Below are 14988 nucleotides of genomic sequence, written 5' to 3' on the forward strand. Positions count from 1 at the left end.
ACTAGTGTATAAAGCACAAAAAGCTTCAAAGGAAAAGCAAATGTTGTAAGTAAGCTTTATCAGAAATATATATCTATATAAATACACTAGTAAACCCTCAAAGTAATGCCGCTCTGAGTCCTCTGTCAAAAGAAACACAGCATTTCTTTCCTTCTAGTGTGTATACATGGGCTTCTGTATTGGACTTCCTGATTTCAGCTTAAACCTCCAGGGCTAGGACTTGAGCATGCTCAGTTTGCTCCTCTCTCCCTCCCTGCTGTAATTTGAGTTTAAAGCTATGAGCAAGTTGGGAGAGACTCAGGCAGGAAGTGATGTTCTGCTATCCTAAACAAACAGAGACAGTGTCTAGAGCTGTTTACTCAGATATGGAAAAAAAACATTCTAAAGAATAAAAATGGCATTCTAATGTCCCAACAAATCACAAGCCTTTTTTTTTTTATTGAATTCAAAATATAAAGGCAGCAATCGCTGACAATTATTATTCTAACAATATTGTTTGAGTTGGTACATTTTGTGATCCACATATTTCAGAGAACTTCCCTGGGGAACCTAAACCCCAGTTTGTGAACCACAGGAATTTGCGCCAGATTGCTAAATAAGTGCACAACTCTGCTGCTGCGTCCGTCTCTTTGGAAAGCTGCTTACACATACAGAAAGGAAGCAGGCAGGGCCTGATAGAGCATTGCTTAACACAAATGACTATTCCACTCCAAATGGACAGTAAAGTGATACTGAATCATGCAATAGGAAAGTTCTCAGTGCTTACATCCAAGTATTTGTTTCAATTCTCTCTGTCACAGAACCCTTGTACAGGTATGGGAACTGATATCCAGAATGCTCGGGACATGGGGATTTCTGGATAACAGATCTTTCTGTAATTTAATCTTCATACCTTAAGTCTACTAGAAAATCATGTAAATATTATATAGACCCAATAGGCTGGTTTTGCTTAAATCCAATGTGTAAGTGTGAATACAATGAAGTGCAAAAGTACTGCTGCAAAAAAGTGTCTTTATTTAGAAACACGGATTAATTATATCTTAGTTGGGATCAAGTACAAGGTACTGTTTTATTATTACTAGGGATGCAAATTAGTGGTGGGAAGGGGAAAACATTTTTTACTTCCTTGTTTTGTGACAAAAAGCCATGCTATTTCCCTCCCCGCCCCTAATTTGCATATGGGAATTCAGATTCGATTCGGTCGAATCCTGTTGAAAAAGGCTGAATCCTGGTTGAATCCCGAACCGAATACTGGATTTGGTGCATCCCTAATTATTATGGAGAAAAAGGAAATCACTTTTAAAAAATGTGATTATTTGAATAAAATGGAGTCTATGGGAGACCGGGTTTCCATTAATTCTGAGCTTTATGGATGACAGGTCTCTGGATAACAGATCCCTTACATGTATTATAAATTCTGCTACTACCTATTCTTGCCCATTACAGCATGCCTTGCATATCCTCAAAGTCTAGTTTATTATATCTGCAGCCAGATAACACTTCTTAGCACTGCATCTATACACAAGCTTATAATATGAAGCTTTGTAGTGTAGGATTTTTGTGTTAAATTGTGTGGTTCTTATTTCCCCTTAAATTGTGAGGTTATTGGAAAACTATCTGCCACAGATTAGATCTTGGTGATTGACATGGACTGAGTTGTGCCAGGCTACAGCAGTATCAAAATGCCCAGGCACGCTCCTATTGCCCAGATAAGATGAAGGCCTTATGCCGCAACCTGCCACATGCAACGGGTATGTACATCTAGTGTGATGGGAAACCATGTGACTGTTTTGGAAAAGGAAAAAACTTCTATTAAGGACTCAGAGCAAGATTTCATCGCTGGATGCTTTATAGATGTAGCCCACCAAAGGAAACCGATCGAACCCTAAAGAAGAAATTGAGGGCTGATGGTAAAAATCATATTACGGAATGATAGAAGGTTACCACGCTTGCACACCCTGGCTGTCCAGAAAGCGAATACCTGGAGCTCGGTGAGGGAGGCTTGGGCAACCTCAAATCTCATAAGTAGGAAGAATTTCACTGGCACTCAGGTTCAATTCAAACAGGTACAAGACCTTGCTGAGTTTATTTTGCGGAGGTGCAACGTTTGTTTGCCCCGAAACGTTGCACCTTTGCAAAATAATCTCAACAAGGGCTTGTACCTGTTTGAATTGAACCTGAGTGCCAGTGAAATTCTTCCCAATCATTTTATGTCACAGTTACAATAGTATATTTAGAAAGATTTTTTTTTCTTGGAACCCACTGCATGAAATCACTTGTTTGCGTTTAGTATTCTAAATTCAGTAGACTGGGAATAGATGGCGGTTTGGTTGCAAAACAATGTAATAAATAAAAAGTAAAAAAAACGGGGAAAATGTGAGTTAGTAAATTGACTCCAGTGAATTCTAACAGCTGGCAAATCTGCATACTAACCCTAGCAACCAGTTCTATCTTTTGCTTCCACACTTCTTCCAGTTACATTTAGGGGCAGATTTATCAAGGGTTGGAGTGAAAATTACAATTTTTAAATTAGAATTTTGAGGTTATTTTAGCGTACTTCGGATTGAATTTGACAAAAATGTGAATATCACAATTTATCATGTACTGTCGCTTTAAAGATTCGACAGACTATTTGCCATCTAAAACCTTTTTTTTTTTTTTGAAAAATCTAATTTTTCTTTGGAAAATACTTCGATTCGAATTAGATTGAATATGATTCAAATTGAACGGTCGAATACAGCCTATTCACTGAAGTTAAACAATTAGATTTTTTTAAGCAAGGCTGTGTGGTGTTATTTACACACATTGGACTACCTGTACCACCCTTTGGTATTAGCTCCAGACAATGTACAACTCAAGAATAACTCCCACTAGAAGAATGTGTTATATTGCTGTAATTTCTCCCGCGGGGGGGGGGGGGGGGGTTCATGAGCAATTTAATTTGAACAGTCACCTACAAGTTAGAAAAAAAAAAATGTGATTGGTTGATATGGGCAAACTCACTGGTAATCTATGTCTCCAGTTTTAACAAATAAACCCTTAAGGTTTCCACCTGTCCAGTTTTGACATGGAATTTCTAGTTTTCCACATCGGACAGGATGCCCCTTGATTGATGCAGTGATTGGCGCATCATAGTCAGTCCTGGACTGGAATTTAAAATAGGTCCTGTCATTTTAAGTACACAGATGCTCAAATGGCCCACCACAAGCCCAATAAATAGTGACTTTCTATTGCATCTTAAAGCAGCCCCTCTGAATCTACAGATTGTCAGCCAAGACTGGTCATAGCCCTGTGACATCACCGCTCAGCCCACCTACCAGAGTGCCGCTACAGGAAAGGGAGCAACTCGAAAATAAACTAAACCTCATGGTTCATCTGACTAGGGACACCAGACAACAGTGAACAGCCTTCAACTGGACAGGCCCAGCATTATTTGGATTAACCCTTCTGGGGATTACTATGTAAAGCTGGAACATCATTAGCCTGCTACAGTTATAATTTGATTTAGTAAGACACCTCACTTACAGTGCAATCATAGTCAGCAGCCGGATAATGTACACCCTGTTGTAAAATAGCCCAAAGTCTTTTACACAAGTTATGAAACTCTGAGGTGACTTCTAATATCCTTATTTATTAAAAAAATTACCATTTCCTCTGATAAAGACATTAATAGGAAAGAACTAAAAACCCCAGTCCTTTCCAGAGCCCATCTGAAACCATCTTGGAGTTTAGTAAGTAAAGTAGCACTCTGTAGTTACTCAGCTGTACTCAGCTGCCAGCTGGACTGGCAATCTGTCAGTTTGGGCAAATGTTCCATGGGCTACTTTGTCCAGCCAGTCCCCTCTTGTAAAGTTTCTACTTTTGTGAACTCCCCTTGCTCTTTGCTGTAAATTGCAGGGCTGCCTCATGCCATCTCCTCCATCCCATGTGAAGCTCTCTGCCTACCTGAATAATAATGTCTCCTGCTCAAGAATACTTCTCATGCCTCCCAACATAATCCATGAGCCCTCTCCCCTGCCTTGCTCAGGCTAAAACGAGCTTTCTCATGCCTTTGTTCTGCTGTATTTACTTGTCTGCATTTACCCTTTACTATTTAACTTGAATAAAACCCTGCAAATCTTTCCTCACTCAGCCAACATCTGATCTCAACTTTTATCTTCTTTAAAGGGGATGGAAAAGCTAGGTGAGGAAGATCTTAATTTCAATAATAATCTTTCTGGCATGTCAGTGGTTAATGCCTATGTCCATTTACTGCAGCTTCTGGCATGTCTGGGGTTAATGCTGATTATTCATTTTCTAAGGCGGTTATTGGCATTTTAAGGGTTAATGACTATTATCCATTTTCTGATGTGGTCACTAGCATGTCTGAGGTTTAGGCTGATAATATATTGCAGTTGTAACCCAATATATTTGTGGTGATATATAAAAGAATAGAAGACCATTGAGCATTTATATGTGGGCTGCTTTGATTTTCTTGCCAGGTTTGCTTTTTACTCCCAGTCCGGCCCTGAGGGATGCTATATTCTAGCCAATCCAAAAATCATACCTCCCAACTGTCTCATTTTTAGAGGGACAGTCCCTCTTTTGACAGCTCAACCCGCAGTCCCTCGTTTGTACTGGAAAGTCACGATTTTCTGTGCACTGAACAGGCAGAAAAAGAAACAATGTTTCTAACTTAATTGGCTTTTGGCAGAGATCACAGAACAGCCACAGCTGCAGATAAGATAATTTTGTAACAATTTTGAGATATGCAAATAAGTAATTGTAACAATATAAGATAACAGGTCCCTTGGGAAATGTTAGACCGACAGCGTAAGGGTAGAGGCACACGGGGAGATTAGTCGCCCTCGATTTTAAAAAAGGACAAGGCGATCGTCTTTGTGCAGGAAAGATTTTGTGCAACTTTTAATTCCAATCAATTTATATCCCATAGTGCTTTGCGCTACGTTCTCCTCCCACGCAAGAGCCAGAAGTCGTCTCCGCGTTCATTCCCTCTGCGTGTTGTCTCCACATCATTACGCCAGCGCAAGAATTTACATACTATCATGGCTACTAATCTCTGTGTTTGTGCTTGTAGGAGATTTCAGTACTTGTCTATGTACATACTATTTCTGACAAATCGCTCCAAAAGGGGTCTCTGTGCGTTTTGGAGCTACAGTCGATCTCAATTTGCACTGTGTGCATAATAGCTGGCCACTATTAAGGGTGACACTTAACTTAACAAGCAAGTGGTGGGTTGAATAATGGACTAGGACATGAGTACAGTAGGTAAATAGAATATACTCTAAGGGACAGAAAACATTAATAACTCAAATCTAGCTTTTGGATTCATTTACTTTTTGGTTGTGGGGGTCCTGGACCCCCACAAACCACATACTATTTTAAATTTTGGAAGGCTGGGGGGAAAACTGGTCAATCAAGGCAAATATTCCGCATGAGATTAAGGCCAATTGCAGATTACCTCAGAATATCACAGTCTACATAAGAAACATGTATGCATCTCATATATTAATTAGAAAATGTTTTTTCTATCGCTGATCTTAGGGGCACATTTATCAAGGGTCGAATTTCGAAGTGTAAAATACTTCGAAATTCGACCATCGAATTGAATTACTTCGACTTCGAATATCGAAGTTTTTTACCGAATTTGGCCATTCTGCAGTTGAAGGAAAATTGTTCGATCGATTTCATCCATCGATCGAACAATTTTCCTTCGTCTTAAAAAAACTTAGAAACATGCTCTAGAAGGTCCCCATAGGCAAAAATAGCACTTCGGCAGGTTTAATTTGGCAAAGTATTGAAGTCGAAGTTTTTTAAAGCGTAAGTACTTTGATTTTCGAAGTCGAGCTTTTTTACTTCGAGTCGAAGTCGTAGTAGCCTATTACTTCGAAATTCGAACTTTTTGAACTTCAAAAATTCCCTCGAATCCACATAGACCCTTGATAAATGGGCCCTTAATGTATTCTGACTCCTGAAATAAACTGCCAGGCACATTCCTTATTAGTTCATTCTAGAACCATCTGCTACCTGGGTTGGACTGGGGAAGTGGGGGCCCACCAGGGCTGTATACAGTATATATATATATATATATATATATATATATATATATATGCACATATTTAATTGTATGTATACACACAGATTATTTTATGTAGTTAGTTCACTGTAGCTCAAAACAACAATTACTTTTTCCACTAAAAACTTTTGTATGCAGCTGCCACACTATCATAACCATATAAATAACCATATAAATATGGTTTAGAGAGCCTGACCATGCAATTGGACAAGTCTTAATCAGACTTGGAACTAAAGTTAGGCAGAAGAGGAACATGCATCCTTTTGTTTCTCAGGCACATTCCCTTTACAACCTCCTCACAGTGATGACGTGGCACTCTGAATTCTCTTCTTGTGAGCGTTTGTGTTCAAATAAGAATTCACTGATTTGAAGCTAACGGTCACATACGGATCTTGTGCCTGTTTGGTTCTCTCAGTTTCTGTATCATGTCTTTCAGCATAGTGTTACAGAGAGCTGCATATAGATTTAGCAGAATAAGCTGCTGTTTGGCAAAATCACTGCCTAACTGGGAAGCTCTCGGGAAGTCTCTCCTCGATTCATCATCCTTTCCTTGTAAGCGTAGAATAAGTCCTCGCTGTACCAAGGCCTGGCGTCCTGTAACCCCTACAATCCCACTCAGTTCTACTGCATTGTTTCAGTCTTCCAGCGCACCTAGGACAGAAAGGCACCAAACCAACATTATTTTAGAGGGATAAAATAAACTTGGATTCCACTCTGCAAATGGTGTACCACCACAATCACACTTGGCAAAAAAGTACACATAAAAAAGTGTGAGAGGAATTTTTATTCTACCCCACAATACACCCATGTAGGGGGACTACAGAAAGAGAGATTAAAATGTAATATACTGAAATATTACAAAGGATTTACAGTTTACCAATACTTTATTAGCACTGTATATATTGTACATGCAATTAGCTGGCTTTCTGATGGACCATAGCTACTTATTAGGTAATTATTTTTCCCAAGAACTCACAGAAACATAAAAATTATAGGCTGATAATCTGCAAGACAGCTAGGTTAGACTTAGTTAGTGGTAGGACATACTCTTTAATAGGTGTTAGATAGGAATAAAGTTATTTAGTCAAGCAGCCTGAAGCTCCACCAAGGAGTATTAGTGGGACTAGGTACACAGTGCACTATTGCCCAGACATTCCCGAAAGCTGGGGGTGACTTTTTGTAAGCTGTTCTGTTCTCATTGATTGCCTGGGGTGCAAGTTGGCCAGAATTGTGTGCCGAGAGTATTTCTACCATTCTGTATGTGCTATCCTGCATTTCTTCCGTGGAAGCCCTGGCCTATATGAACATAATGAATCTGCTCATGATTAGGAAAGAACCACCGGTGCCCATTTATTGTCTAAACTCTTTGAGGTACAGTTCAGCAACACCCTGCCTCCACTGAAAGCAAGGACCCAGTCTCATCTGGGGCAATTATGAGTAAAGAAAGGTCTTTGATCTGGAGCAAAGGACCACTCCATGGCTGTACACTGGCAATAAACATTTTTATTTCATACATTAGAGGTTTCATTCTTCAGTCTTGCAGAAAGGCATGAATAACTTTTAATTACCTGTGTAAGAAGTACCATACCAATGTGCAGGCTAACAATACATAATACCATACAATACGTAACTTAAGCTTTTTTTTAAAAAAAAAAGTAAACATAATTTCAAGCAACTTTGCAATATACTTTATTTAAAAAATATGCAGACTTTTCATGATTTTTAATGGTTTCTGACAGTTCCCTAAGTCTAGCTCCCTGCTCTTCTGCTGATATGTCTGCTGATATGTCTGACTACATTGCTGAGCTGGCTGACTACTGTCCTCAGACTGCATCCTCCAAACCCCACAATTCCCTGCACATGTGATTTCAATAAGGAACAGAACATCACAGTGCAATGCATTGTGGGTTATGTAGTTCCTGCATGCTGTCTGTAAGCTGTGGAGAAGTTGTTACAATTTGTAACATCAGTGTTTAGTCCCTCCTTCCCTGCCAGGATTTCAAATGATGCAGAAAGAGAAGAACTGTTATACAGCTGGATTTCAGCATAGAAAATGGCATTTATTCATAACTTTTGAAGAAACAGGTAACTGTGATGGGTATATTAGGGGTTTCTGTGGGTCTCTTTATCAAATTTTGGTTTGGAAGCTGGAGTTCCCCTTTAAATATATAAAAACAATTTCATATGTTAGTGTTACTGTGTTATTGTGGTCAACTGGTCTTTTAAAAATCAGTGAAAATTCATTCTGTTGTCAGGCATTCATTGTGTGGATTTGAGGCACAAGACCAAAGGCCCAACATGGGTAATTTCAGCAGGTAAAACCTTGCTCGTTTATTGCGGATGCAACGTTTCTGGGTGTGAGAGAAAGGGGTCACGCCCCGAAACGTTGCATCCGCAATAAACGAGCAAGGTTTTACCTGCTGAAATTACCCATGTTGTGCCGGTGTGTCCTGTTCCTACGTTGTTTCTGAGGTTGCCCATTCCCTCTAGCATCGAGCACCTGGGAGTCGCTGAAGTCTGGACGGCCAGGGTGTGCGAGTGTAAGTCTTTCTTTTTACAAGACCAAAGGCCTCCATGTAGTATAATATTATTTTAATTTCAGTAGCGATCCTAGAGGGGGGCGGGCCCTGGTGCGTGACGCGCAGCCCGGGCCCCGCCCCCTCCGTACGGCCGCATTTGGCCTCATTTGTCAGTGGCGCACGGACTGCCGGGGGGCCCTGAGGGGGTGCGGGCCCTGGCCCGCTCACACCCCCTGCTCCCCCGGTAGTTACGCCACTGTTTCATTTACATGGAGGTGTACCAACCTTCCAACTATAGTGTATATTATACCTGCCTATCTCACCTTTAATATCACCTTGTAGTCTCAGGGCCTGAGCTCTGTGTTGTAAGCAGAAGCCCGCTCAGGGAGGAGAGCAATGCCCTCAGGCAGCACTGACTTAAAGACATGATTCTGTAGTGGAAACCACTGCACAGGCTCAGGAATACTTCCTGTCTATGAGAACAGTTTGTCATTGCATCAATAAGTGCAAGTTAAAACTCTACCATGCAAGGAAGAAACCATATATAGTACTGGTCAGGCATCAAAAATTATGCTTGATGACAATTTTATTAATAGGGAGTTTCGATAAAAGTATAGAAGGCTGATTTATTTTCCCAGAAAAGGTGGAAACCCAAATGGTATGGTAGCTTGCTCTTCTGGAAAGAAACTATTAATGCTTAATGATATACTGTATACAGGTTTTTAAGTAACACATGCTGCCATCCAGATAACATATTTTCAAGGAAAACCTCATTCTACACATATTACAACAGCATGGTGTTATCTAGCCTGTCTGCATTCTAGACCTGTCATCCATCAAAATACAAGTAATACCAGTATGTATTACAAAAATCTTTGTAGGTGTTACTAGGACAAATGGTTAAACCTTAGGGATTTGGGTTCTTTTTCCCAACAACAGCTACAATTTTACTGAAAAATAAGGGTATAACTAGTGGAAACAGACCATGCAACTGCTGAGGGGTCAAGGAATGATAGGGGACCCAGTGGGACTGATAAGCAGCTGCAGTATATGTTTATGGAAAATGTAATGTTCCCAGAGTTTAGGGGGGCAATGATCTTGCTGTGGCTCTCAATAACTAGTATTTACATGTAGGTGATAGCTGACATAATTATATAAACAAATCACCAGGATGTTTTGGACAGGCACATTTCCCAGGGAATTTCCCTAGCTACCCAGCTCCTTTCTGTCCCCAATTGACTCCAACACTAGGCTGCATGTTTTTTTTTACCTTGTTTATATACGTAGTATTTCCTAGAACTTTGCTCCCGTAATTGACTTTGTTATTCTTGCAGTGGGAGCCAGTAGTGCAGGGAAAATGTTAGAAATAAAATGTGTTTCTATTATGAATACTTCTTCTACCTTCCATTTCCTTTAAATAAAACAGTGGGCAAGCAAAGGACTTTCTAGCACCTTATGTATTGGTTGTCAAACACTGGCAGATTTTGGCTTATTGATGTGGTCCTTGCCCTGATGCCTGTGTCCCTGTTGGTGTGATCCAATTATTAGGGCCTAGGGCCATATATTCTGATCAGTCCAATATATCCAACCATTATCTTGGCATATTGGGGAAAGATCCACTCATTTGGCGAACTTGTCAAATAAGTGAATCTTTCAATGTAAGGCCAGCTTTACTTGGTGATCTCTAACCAGGGCTGCTACTTCTATAAGGCAAGTTGAGAAACTCGCCTCAGGCGGTAGCAGTTCCCTAGTTAACAAAGCTGTTCCTGGTAACTACACTTTGTGCAATTCTAGCAGATGCTGATAAAAAATGACCTAAATTTAATTTACAACTATAGACAGTTCTGCCAGTAGGGGGCAACCAGGGTATATTTTACAGGAAATGATTTTGCACTTTGCCCCACAATCATAAATGGGTACTCTTATTTAACAAGTGTAGGATATCATTTCCAGCAAATATAAAACATTATAATATCACAGCATATTAATTTTTATGGACATGGCTTTCATCATTTTTAACTCACTGCATGCATGCTCACATGTTATATTATACACAGTACAATTGAATTCTCTTTGGCGTCACCTGCATTCTGATCATCAAAGTTTCCAAACGGCACATTGGGGTTGAATATGGCATGGAGGACTGCTAAATCATTTGGGGTACATATTCCGTCAGGTAGAGCAGTTATAGCAACACAACCCCTCTAATAAAACAACAGAAAGCTAAACCTCAGATGACATTATCTTTTGGAATCTTGGGGGGGGACAGTGGTATCCTATAAGAGTGAGGGGGGGAAATAGCTTTTGACCACATTTAGCTCACATCTGTTTGTACTAACACAAAAATTATAGAGAGGAGGAGAAAAGGGGAAAACTAATAGACTTGAAGGCAAATCCAATATGAAGATTTTGTACCTTTTATAAAATCTCATGTCCAGTTAAAAATGCATTTGTTAGAGAATCTGCTATATCTGTCTGCCCACAGATATTGCCCCTACTATTAGGAACAAGCTGGTTCTGTGGCATTTTGCAGGCAGAATATCTGTCTGATCTCCACTTGTTTATATAAGGACATGATTGTTGCAGCTAGTTGCCTGGTGTTTCCAGTTAGCCTAATGGCTTATTGCCACGTACCGGTCCTATTGAACCAATTACTTTATATCGGTGTCTTTACTTATTATTCTGATATATTTCTTTATCAAATAACTTTACTCTCTGGCAATATTATGATAGTTTGAGAGAGTCTGTTTTATGACAAAATAGCAATTGGAGTACAAGAATGAAAATTCTGTTATTAAAGAGGATCTCAACCCAAAAGTTATTTTTGCAACAATTAAAGGACATGTTAGGCTAAACAGCTTTCAAATGTACAACAATCACTACAATTTTTAAGGGTTTTAAAGTTACAGGTATGGGACCTGTTATCCAGAATGCTCAGAACCTGGGGGTTTTCAGATAACAGATCAATTCAAAATTGAGAAAGCCAGTTGGATGACTTGTGAAACGTATATATAATACATACCGAGCAATAGCACAGTATTATAAAATAACAGTTGCTGAGTAAGTAAAAGTAAACCTTGCTGTATTGTGGCTTTGCTTTTAAACATCAATTCTTTGTTTCTTCTTGTTACAATATTCTGACCACAGTCGGTAATATATAAGATTCTTTCTCCTGAACATGCAACAATATTTACTTGATGACACTGGCTGTCACAGTTATGCTAATTTCAACAATAAGGAAAAATAAAGAAGATTTTTCTCCCCTTTGATTTTCTCCCAAGTCTCTCTATCCCAAATGCAATCACCTCCATGCTGTTCCCTTTCTGCACCAATGACCCTCTCTTCAAACTCCAAATCAAACTGTCCCCTTTACACTTAAACAATCTTCTTTACACTCCTGAGCACCTATTATGCTAAATTTCTCAGGACGAGGACCACATCAACTAGCCAATGCGGTCCTCGATCGCCAGAAAAATCAAACCTCCCGATCGATATCTTGGCCAGATATCGATCGGGGAGACCTGTCGGAAGCCCCCATAAACTGTCAGATAAGCTGCCAAATCGGTCTAAAGGATTGATGTATGATATTGGCAGCTTTAATCTGCCTGTGTATGGACACATTTAAGTACACCAGCCACGATACTGACTGCAACCAGCCCAACTCAGCTAGTATGTCACTATCGGGGGCACAGACCTCGGATAGGCTCTTTTTATTCCTCACCTCTTCTTTCCTCCTTTCCCCCAATATGTCAACACAGAGTTGCCAGGCAAATGGGTTTTCTGCCAAATTGGGCTACTAATTTAAAGCACAGGTGGGTTTCCCAAAGTACAAACCCGTCAAGGTACAGACTTGGGCTAGTTTTTGGACGGCAAATAACAGAAACAAAAAAGGCAGGTGACAAAAGTCACTACCAAAATAAATAGAGTTACAATAAAGCCAAAGATTAGTAAAAGGAGGACAAAGATTAGTAAAAGGAGGAGGATGTACTCACAGTTCACCCAAGTCCACAAGTGCATATCCATAGGAAAACAACAATAGTTGTCCCTCCAAAAATCAGTCAGAGGTAGTAAAAAAGTACAAAAAGTTTATAAGGACATAGTAGACAATGGCCTAATGCGTTTTGTGCCTGTTGGGGCACTTACTCATAAGCTCAGCCTATGAGTAAGTGCCCCAACAGGCACGAAAGGCGTTAGGAGGGACAACACAACTATTGTTGTTTTCCTAGTTTTTGGAGCCTTGGTGGGTTTGTACTTTGGAAACTCGCCAATTCCCCTCCCCCCTAGTATACCTGACATGCCTCTCCCAGTACATGTTATGTTATGTAGTTTGCATATAACAATTTGCCTACATCCTAGATTAATGTAAAACTACAATAACAGCATGCAATGGGACAGTATAGAAAGAAAATCCCTTTTCTATTCCTCTTGACAACTTCAGAAGGTGACGTAAAGAAGAGAAGTAGAAGAGTCTTGGCTTCTCAGAGCATCTTTGCTGGGGGCATTAAGAGCTGTTTGTAGACTGTAGTGCAGCATTTGCACGTTCCAATGCAATTGGGTACTAGATGCACTCATTTAATTTTTATAACACTGGCTCTTGCAGGGGGTCCGTTTCTCATTATATTGCCTCAGTGTTGAGCAATGGACATGCTAAAGGGCTGGAACATGTAATACACAGCATATGCCACAGGCTGTTCTGCTGTCCAATATGGTGGTGCTGAACTGCTCTGATCTCATGTGACTTGGGATGTTCAGTGAGAGTTTGTACTTCTATAGTGACCAAATGACTACTGCTGTATTCCAACTCCCAGCATGCCATACGTTTGTATAGGATGCCCTTTGCTCTTTCAGACTCAACTTGCACTATAACCTGTTTTCTGCTCTATCTGGTATGTGATTGTACTATTACTTGATGTTCACTAGATATTACGGTGATGTGGGGGCTGCCATTTGTTACTTTCTCTGGTTGACCCTTAAGCTATAACTCTCAGAATGTCTTGGGGTTGTTGAGAGTTGTAGTTCAGCACACCCACATGTATATCATGTCTGGGGTTAATACAACATTCTCAACCCTTTATATGACACAGCCCAGATTTTTGTCACCCATCCCTTGGTTCATCGTGATTGACCCTTTGATGTGAAATAATTGGGGGAGCAAGGTGTGTCATGAGGTACTTAGTGTGGTATTTTGGGGGTGTTGCCACAAAGTGGCATGTCCAACATTTTTGCCACCTCAATATGCATGGCAGTTAGTAATACACCCTTTTATAAATAATGGGAGGTATGCAGTAATGTTGCTTCACACAACTAAATGCATTTTATTTCATTAATGTAAGCTGGAGCTGGCAGCAAAACTACAATAACCTGCATGGACACAGAGGGCAGGGAAACATCAGTCCAGTTACTGGGGAGGGGGGTACTGGGCATGGGTAGTGATGCTGTGCTTTAAAAAAGCCATGTTTTCACACATATATTATTTTATTTTTTAGATTTTTTTTCACCACATATTGGGCTACTTGGCTTTTGGCTAGTTTTGGGCTAGTTTAAGAACTGACTTTGGCTGGTTTGGAGAATTAGACCTGGCAACTAGGGCTGCCACCTGGCCAGTATTTTACCCATACCTCCCAACTGTCCCGTTTTTAGAGGGACAGTCCCTCTTTTAAAAGCTCAACCCGCAGTCCCTCGTTTGTCCTGGAAAGTCCAGTTTTTTTCTGCACTGAACAGCCAGAAAAGAAACAAAGTTTCTGACTTAATTGGCTTTTGGCAGAGAGCCCAGAACAGCCAGAGCAGCAGATAAGATACCTTTGCAGCAATTTTAAGATAAGCATATAAGTAATTGTAACAATATAAGAAAAAAAACAAGGCCCCTTGGGAAAAGTTAGACTCGCAGATTAAAGGGCAGTTCACCTTCATTAGCAAAACTGTAATAACGGAAAAAAACTCACAGGAATATGTTCAAACTTTCATAACCCTCAAAATTTTGTAAAACAAACATGGTAATTAGGGGGTGTGGCCACAAAAATGGGTGTGATCAAAAAACATTTTCACCGCGATACGCGCACCAACTTTTTTGTCCCTCTTTTTATTTGCAAAATGTTGGGAGGTATATTTTATCGGCCTGAACGGTAAAAATGATGGTTGATCCTAATATTATTAATAGGGGAGAAAAGATAAATATATAGGAAGGCCGGTATTTTTTTCCAGAAAAGGTGGCAACCCTGGTGGTGACTCAAAGGTGTTCCAAAACCTGTGGTGTTGCATTTTACAATCTAATAAATATTCAGCTCTTTGTTGTATTAAATATCTTTTATTCCTAAATAAAATAACTAATTTAATTTCATTAAATCTGCCTTTTTAATGAGCCTGGTGTTGGTAGTGCTTCCTTCACTCCAAACC

General features: G+C 39.9%; 1 pseudogene; it reads right to left on the minus strand.

Annotated features, from left to right (window-relative positions):
* Positions 1-6123: 6123 nt before the first annotated feature.
* LOC108705226 lies at positions 6124-11906 on the minus strand (annotated as a pseudogene).
* Between the last annotated feature and the right edge of the window lie 3082 nt (positions 11907-14988).

The sequence above is a fragment of the Xenopus laevis genome, chromosome 7S (assembly GCF_017654675.1).
Source record: "Xenopus laevis strain J_2021 chromosome 7S, Xenopus_laevis_v10.1, whole genome shotgun sequence".
NCBI classification, from domain to species: Eukaryota; Metazoa; Chordata; class Amphibia; order Anura; family Pipidae; genus Xenopus; species Xenopus laevis.